The sequence below is a fragment of the Pinus tabuliformis genome, chromosome X (assembly GCF_031772625.1).
Source record: "Pinus tabuliformis cultivar Carrire ecotype Pingquan chromosome X, CPIR1, whole genome shotgun sequence".
NCBI classification, from domain to species: domain Eukaryota; kingdom Viridiplantae; phylum Streptophyta; class Pinopsida; order Pinales; family Pinaceae; genus Pinus; species Pinus tabuliformis.
The window spans coordinates 715,075,513-715,084,681 of NC_142308.1; positions in this window are offsets into that span (position 1 = coordinate 715,075,513).

A 9,169-nucleotide genomic window follows, 5' to 3' on the forward strand; every position below is an offset into this window, starting at 1 on the left:
ATATATCAAACATAAACTACATGATAGATCAAGGAGTATCAAGTTAAATGCATAAATATTTAGAAATTTATGGAAAGTGAACATAAAATGTATATATTAATGAATCAAAAAGGGAAACATACAACCATTGCCTTGATGTTGGAGACCTCCTTTTAGTGGATGTCCGAGTCCAAGCCAAGATTCTTCAAGAACTCCTTCTCCAAGTTAGATGGGAAACATTTAGGAATAATCTCAGCATAGGAATATAGGAAATCAATGACCAACCATTTGGGGATGGAGGGGATTTGATTTATAGGAAAGGAGAGGGAGTTAGGGATCCACAAAAGAGGGAGGAAGGTCCAAATCTCAAGGGTAAGTCCCTTAAAGGTAGGATCAAGAGCTCCAAATGGGAGAGCTCGACCATATCTCTACCCAACAACATCCAACTCGTTGTTTCTCGAAATTTCTAGCATACGAAGCTTCTCCTCCATTTTGAGAAAACCTTCCAAAAGAGGTTTAGCGCAGGATTACATATCAAAACTCGTGCTAGAAGTGCTAGCTCAAAGAACTGCATCCTTAAATCAGCATACGCAAGCAATGGAGCCAAGAGCGTTGTTCTTGAAATTTATGGTTTCAGTCAACCTTCTCCATAATTAACTCAGGGAAGTTTTTCTTCCATTCTTCAGGGATGTTAAAGTATGTGTTACATGATGAGTACACTTCACATTTGTCAACATTTGGCACTTCAGGATGTGGAACAGGAAGTGAATAGGAGGTGTGACAAAATATTGTGTAAGATATGCCCCCTAAAGCATGAAGGCAGAATAGGAAGTGATGGGTGAAATTCTTTACAAGTAAAGGCAAGGGCTGGAAAAAACATCGTCAAGAGACCTGCAGATCAAGCATATACATATACATATCTAACATCTTTGATATAAACATGCCTAATGATACATGAATAGGCATTTAACAATACATGAATCCACGGGATGGGTGCAGCTATCTAAATAGAAGGGACCCTATGCATGGATCCACGGTATGGAAGCAGCCATCCGAATAGAAAGGATCATATATATGGACCCTCGGTATGGTCGCAGCCATCTATAAAATCATGTGTACAGTCAGGAATAAATCACAACTCCATGTAACCTGAATTTTATCAGATGGAATCCAGGGTCTTGAACTCTATCCCGATCCGATCAATGTACGAATTATAGCATGTGAATAGATGTGTTGAAGTCGAACATGATATAAAACCACCTAATTACCAATCAATGATGTAAATTGTTAACAGGGACAAGAGAAACCACCAATAATGACAATGGATCTCAAGGTACAATCAGCACAATCCACGAGTGCAAATAATGAAGCTGAAGTTAAACACCCATAGAATCATTCAATCAAAGGCCAACGATGTAAACCTATCGTCGAATGTGAAGAACTTGCAATTGACGCATGTAAGCTCCAAGGTACTGGAAGGGATTTTCTAGATCATCTTCCTGGATAATGATTTGAAGTCGATAGGAAGTGATCCATTGAAGGAGGGCCATAATGTATCCTACATCATCGACATGAAACAAAGGATATAGTAGAGTTGGTAAGTTGGATTTAGGACTGTGGCAGAAAATCAGACAATGTATAAGTAGTAAAAACTGCAGATAAGACTTCTCTTGAATTTATCGGTGACATGACTTTGGAGTTTGGCTGCATTTTACTTAACATGGGATCAAAGTTCATGATGAAAAATAGTATAATCAGATGATAGGAAAAATGGATTTCCGAAACCCAAGAAGGAAAGTGATGAAGTGAGGATTACCCAAACCCGACATGAGCAACAGATAAGTGTCATGGTTAAGAGCGACATGATGCCTTTACACAAAATACAAGAGATTTTCACTTTCATTTTTCCCCCACTATTTCTAGTGAGTACCCCGTTATTTTTTATCACAATCTTGAAGGGGATAGCATATGCTTGATGTATAAGTTCATCCTTTGTATGAATCCATCCTAGTAAGTTTAACGAGTCCTAGGAAGGAGAAACTCGGCCTCGTCATGGTGACAAGTCTTGCATCGTTTAAGTTTTATGAGTCCGACGGAGGTGAAACTCGACATATTTTTCATGTTTAGAGAGTTTGAAAAAGAGGCGAAAAAGAAAACTCCAAAGGTCCCTTTTCGTAAATCGTCTCTTGAACCCGAAAAGGTAGAAAAAATAATCCAAGAGAACCTCTTAGCCATGTTCGAATATGGTATTCATTTTTCATACAATAGTCTATCTCAATTCGGAAAAGGGTTAAACTTATACTAAGTAGACATCATTTCATTTACTTTAACGAGTTTAAAATGACAAGTACTCGATGATCTTTTCATGTTTCGAGAGTCAGAAACGAGATTAAAGATGACTCTAGGGGGTCACTTTTTCATTTATTTTTATGAGTTCAAAAAAGTGATAAAATAAAACTCATTAAATCAGTCATGATTAATCAACGTCGCCATGTTCCATGACCTGTCGCTACACAAGTGAAACATACATTACCCATTTCGAGGAAAAATATTAAAATATAAGTGAAGTATGCACTAATTTGGTAAAAATGTTATTTAAAAACTTACAAAAGCTCAAAAAAGTAAATTATTTTTACCATTTTACCATTTTGCAAATCAGAGAGCATTTTCACCCTATTTTACCTCGATCTTCAGGCGAGGAGTATGATCAATCCCGAACACCATTCATCGAGTTGTTTGTTGTAGGTAAGAGATTTTCCCCTTCCCTTCAATTTGGTTGTAATTTCATGCATTTCATCTATAGGTTAGGTTGTAAGAAGGACTTAGAAAAAATTTATGTCGAGGGTGATCAACGCGAGTTTTACCCATCAGACCCACATTGCTCACCCTATAGCCAATTGTGACAATGCACTGGAAGCGTGGAAAAATACACAGACAGACGTGCTGGCACAGAGTTGCAAATTTTTGGAAAATCCTCCATGTTTAATGATTTGTTTCCATATTTGTTTCCATAGAAACTCATGAAATGTTGTTTTATGGATGTTCCATAGGTTAATCAACCAAAAATTGAGATCGAATGGAAAGAAAGAGGACACGAAGCCAAAGATCATCAAGCAGCCCAGGACACAAATTGCATTGTTACCCTTCGAGACTGCGGGTTACTGAAATTCTTCTAGATTCCTGGGATTAGGAACTAGGTTGAGTTACTACAACATTTGATTTGTTGGTGGCATGTGGATCGCAAACTGTTTATGATTGGGGACCAAGAACTTGAGATAGATGTCGCAAAAATCTATTTCATTACGGGTTTATCCAGAAAGGGATAATGTATTCAATTGTTTGGGTCTCGTACTGGAAGGGAGAGCACAGATATGTTGATTGCGAGACATTTCCTAGGCACTCGAAAAACTCAAAGTGAGAAGATAGATATAAATACTATCACCAATCTCCAGTTAGGAACAATCCTTCATACTATGGCTTGAATAACTGGGGCTCAGGCTTTGCATGAAGCAACAAAATCTCATTTCCAATATGCCATTGATTGTCTAAGTCCCACAATTTTTAACTGGTGTGAGGATTGTTGGTCAATATGAAGAGCCAACTTACGAAGTGCAAGTCAGGAAAGTTGAAATAGTTTGGCTATGGATCCATCCTCATGAGGTTATTCTTGGAACGTGTACCATTATTTTGATATCAGTGGATAGAAGTGGATGCACTAGTGCCTAGAGATCCACGATTGATGAGGCAGGGTGAGTTGATGCTCAATAGGGAGGTGGTCAGTGGATTTCATTTCCCCTAGCATTTTTTTTATGGTTGTGATAACAGCTAATCATGGTAGATGATTGGGCATACATTGGCATAGATTTCCAAGGAGATCCCTACCTTCCACTTCCACCTGGCACACACTGGACTGATGCAGGTAAAAAACCAATTTTTAAAGTTTTTGAAGTTTTTAATTTTTTTATGTGTACTAGATTTTACACTTGTGATTTTTTGCAGATGTTGGACCAGAGAGACCTCCAGGAGTTTCTTTGATAGCTAGGTGAGTGGCACGAGAGATATAGGATGCTCCCTATGAGGAGGGAGTTGACCCGATCATTGAGGTGGAATGCAACCTGTAAGTCCTGACAAGGGGCATTCCAGAATATGCATCAACTGATGAGGTGCCACTTGCGACATTAGAGGCACATTGTAGGGGTGCTCGCCAGACTCCATCAGTTTCTGAACTGAGTCATTACAGTTGTGTCATGCTACCATGAGAACCATGTGGGTGGATAGTCATCTCTAGTATCTATTTTCTGCACTTATATAGGCTTGATAAGCCATGTGTCTCAGAACACATTTTTTGACATTTTGATGTAATAAACTTTTTACAATCTCTCTCTTTCTCTCTCTCTCTCTCTCTCTCTCTCTCTCTCTCGCAAATGCATTCTCAAAATCTGAGGGTTTCTAACTAAATATTGTTTGTTAAGTTGTAGTACAATGTATTGTGAATCAATATTAACAACTAACTCTCTAATGCCAAGAGAAATAGATTTTGACAAAAGCTCGATAAAAACACTATATTCAGTAATGTTATTAGTAGTACCACCTAAACATATGCCTTGTAATTTCACTAACTCACCATTAGGGTCATAGATTGCACATGCGGCGGAAGATAGATTTCGTGTACTATGACAAGCTCCATCAGCAAAACCAACATAAGGTTTAGATGACATCTGCAAACCAAGTAGAACACATGGTAAGTAGAGGAAAACATGCTTGCAAAAGCAAACAAACACACCAAAACCAAACTACACACTAATGAATCGCACTAATGTACAAAGCATTTACACAAAATCACGCATAATACTTCTTGAGGTAAAGCCCATTTCGGGGCTTAGCCAACTAATTTCCTTCATAGTCAACAAACTCATAGGCACCTTTCTTTAAAAATTATTTAACAATGTAAGGCCCTTGCCACATTGGTTCGAATTTACCGGCTCCCAATTTATCATTGGCTTGATCATATAACAAGACCAAGTCACCTTCAGCAAAAACACGGGGAGAAATAGTTTTATCGTATTCTGCTTTAACTCATTTATTTTGAGTGCTAATTACTAACGCAACAATACGATGAGTTTCATCAAGCCTTTCAAGGTAAAGTAATCATTCCTCCTCCGGTAAATTTCCAGGGAGTAATTCGAAAGCTAGTTTTAATGAAGGAATCTCACATTCAATCGGAAGGGTTGCCTCTAGACCATACACCAACTGACTCGGCAAAAACCAGAGATTTCTTTGATTTCGCTTTAGCAAATTCCAAATCAAATTATTGTAGGATAATGATCCATTTTGAATACTTTCCCCCAGCAACTAAACAGTCAAAATTTATGTCATGGGGTTGCAGTTAGAAATTACAGTGGATTTTTGTAAGAGAATATAGTGCCAAAAGCATTGAACAACATGAACAGATGCTAACGCTAGTTTCTCGACATGGGCATATCAAGTTTTAGTGTCAACAATATTTTGAATCAAGTAATAAATCATGTGTTCATCTCCCTCATCATCGTCCTAAACAAGTACCATAGCAATAGTACTATCGGTGACAACCAAGTACAGGAAATAATCGTGGTGATAATTTGGGGGATGCAGTAAAGGAGCACTAATGAGGGCATTCTTCAATGCACCAAAGGATTTTTCATCAACTTCATCCCAAATGAATGGGATCCCTTTCTTTAACAAACAAGTAAATCCCTCAGAAGTTCAACGTAATTCGGGACAAAACAACGAAGGAAATTCGCTTTCCCTTGTAAACTCTACAACTGATCTAAATAATATGGAGGGGGGAACTCATGATGGCCTTCATCTTAAGGGGATCAATCTAGATGCCTTTCTAAGATACGAGAAACCCTAATATACGACCAAATTCGACGCAAAATACACACTTATGCAGATTCAAATGAATATTGTAGTGTCGACAATGAAGAAAGATCTCTCAAAGGTGATCAGGATGGTTGTAACACTTAGCATAATGTGTCGGTAAGTCATTGAGATATGGTTGAACGATATGCTTAATATTATGAAAGGCATAAGTCATCGCTCATTAGAAGGTAGCATCAACATTCTTCAGACCAAAAGGGATTTTTTTGTAAGCAAAGGTCCCCCAAGGATAAATGAAAGCAGTTTTATGTTGATCGGCAGTGAGAATGTTAATCTGGTTGTATCCAGAAAAACTGTCCATAAAGGAAAAAATCTCACTCCCGACAGATTCGTCGATGATTTGATCTATAAAGGGAGTTGGATAATTATATTTAGTACATGCCCAATTGATATCACGATAGTCAACACAAACGTGGATAGTTCCTTATTTCTTAGTCACGGGAACAATATTTGAGACCCAATCTGTCAATGGAATAAGATAAATGAAACCAACTTTAAGAAAATTTTCAACTTCTCTCTTTATGGCAGCTACCTTTCTAGGGTGCACGGGATGAAGACACTAACGAATAGGCCTTGCATTCGAATAAGTAGGTATTTCATGCACTACTATACTTGGATCTATGTTAGGCATATCTTCGTATGACCAAGAAAATACATCACAGAATTCTTTGAAGAGGGCAGTATAAATATTGATCTCATCTCGAGAACAAGAAACCCCAATATGGATATTTTTGACAATCCTTGGTTTGATAGAGATGTCAATGGGCATTGTAGCTGAAATGTTTCCCATGTTTCCTTTAGACAACACTTCATGAACCAAAATAGGTGTCTGAAGTGGATGAGTCGGTACATCGGAAACAAAGGTTTCTAGACAAGAAGAAATCTCACTAAGGCTTGGGAGAAACAAATAACGATGATGGGCATCATGCCACAGAGTTTCCTCAAGAGACATAACTTCTATGATACTCTCATCAGTTGGAAATGTCTCATTCAAAGGATCTGGAGAATCCCAAGAACCGAGCCAGGGAGATTGTGAATATGCATCTAGACTCATACTGAAATGATCATGAATTTCAGAAGTTTCTGCATAAGTCAAAACAATAGCTTGATATGCTTACGCTATAGGGTTGAGCGGCATAACATCGCCAAAATTGTCAACCTAATTAGGACGGGGAATGACCCAAGGATCGTGGAAAGTCGATACCATGTTAATTGAAGTGACGTTCAAAGGTGGAAGGGAAAACGCTCCCATAAGGGAAGAGTCTTTGAAAAGACGCACCCCAACACTCTCGTAAGGGATATTGGTATTTCCAACATATGGCACATTTCCATTTGAGGAGTTGGAAGAGAAAAAGGCGAGCTGATAAACAATGACTACTTTCCCTTGTGTTGTTGGGAAAAGTATCTATTCAGAACGCCCCTATCCCACTCTAAGGTGTGATAGTGCCTTAGCAACAAACAAGGAAAACTAATTGAGTATTCTTCTTTATGAAATGTAAATGAGGAGGAAGGATGTAACTAACCTATGTCTTCCGCTAGTTTGTTGATCCAATCACTCCTCTCTTCAATAGCTCCCAGCTCTCTGCTCCTTTACCGGCCCAGCTTCACCGAATTCCTGCAAGATCACAAGAGAGAGAAACTACACGAAGATATAGATATACATTCATAAAAAAGATCAGGATCAGATTAAGCTAAACATGCAAATATAACAAAACATCATTGATACACAGCATGCAGGAGACACTCAAATAGTTTATTGATATGATAATAAAGTCCAAGAGGAGATACAACCAAGTGAGTCCCGATCCAGCATCTACCTCCCAGCAAAGGAATCCCTTCCTCTCCTCCAAAAAAGCATAAATCACCCAATGTATTAATCTCAATCTCAAACCAACAGCAATTCTCTGCAAAGTACAAAATTCCAGCCTCTGGATCTCTGGGATGAGGGATCCATATATAGATGTAAGCAGAGAAGATGAGTCAGCTTATGTTTTGACTTGTGGCTTCTCTCTGTCAGTTCTTGCTTCCACTTGGAGACTGAGAGCCTCTTACTCATCACTTGGTCGAATTCAGGAGGCAAGTGTCATTGGAGAAGATTATGGAAGCTTCCATGGTCTTTCCACCTCGTTGAATGATTCTGCCACTTATCATTTCCCGCTCAACGCACCTGGGTAGTGCATTCAGGTGCGTTGCAACGCACCTAGGCAGTGTACTGGGGTGCTTTGCAACGCAGGCAGCTAGTGGAGCACTTGAATTGATCCTGAATTGACTGTTTCTGAGTGGTTTTTGGTGGAGAACTTCTGGGAGAAGCTGTCATTGGTTGACCTTGTTCCTTTAGGAGCTGTAACAACATCTTTAGGGACTTTGGATCCCTTGGATTATGGACATTTCATGCTTATAGTTGTAAGGCACAAAAATGTCTATAACAGTTGCCCCCTAAAGTATGAGGCCGTTTATCGGGTGAAATGCTTTATTAGGAGGATCCGAAGTTCATCCAATGCTGGGAGGAGACCTGTAATAAGATACAATACAATACATTATTTTTCATACTGTTTTCATGATCTAGCTGAGGCGGGCATTCCAATGCTCAGCTTTATAAATTCATTTTATGTACATAGGACAGACAATCGTCTGATGGTAGACTGATGATTCTGATGAAATCATCATCCTTTTGGTAGGATGATTATTTGTTCTGCAATGTTGTACATGTCAATGTCTTTATTTTTCCTGAATATATATCGCAGCTCGGATGGATGAAACTAGATCCGGGGTCTTCAATCTCGTCCGATCTTCACTCTAAGTACAAGTCGATCCATGTGAGAAATGTTTTGAAGTCGAACATGGAAAGACATCGCTTGATTACCAGTCAATGATGTAAATTGTTAACAAGCGCGAGAGGAATCACCGATAATGATAATGACCCTCAAGGTACTGCAGTACAATTCACGTGGTGTGAATAAAGAACTTGGCGTCGAACACCACGCAAAATCTTTCGGTCAAAGGTCATTGATGTATACCTGTCGCCGGAAGTGAGAAAGTTGCCATTGAGGCATGCAAGCTTCAAAATACTGAAGGGGGGTGTTCCTAGATCAACTTCTTGGATAATGAGCTGATGTCGACAAGAAGCAATCTGTCAAAGGAGGGCCTTAATGAATCCCACATCAATGACACGGAACGGAGCAAATGATTTTGATGGAGGTGAAAATGATCTGATGATATATGGTTCAGGGTGGAGGTCATGAAAGAATGAAGTATAATGTATGGTAGTGGG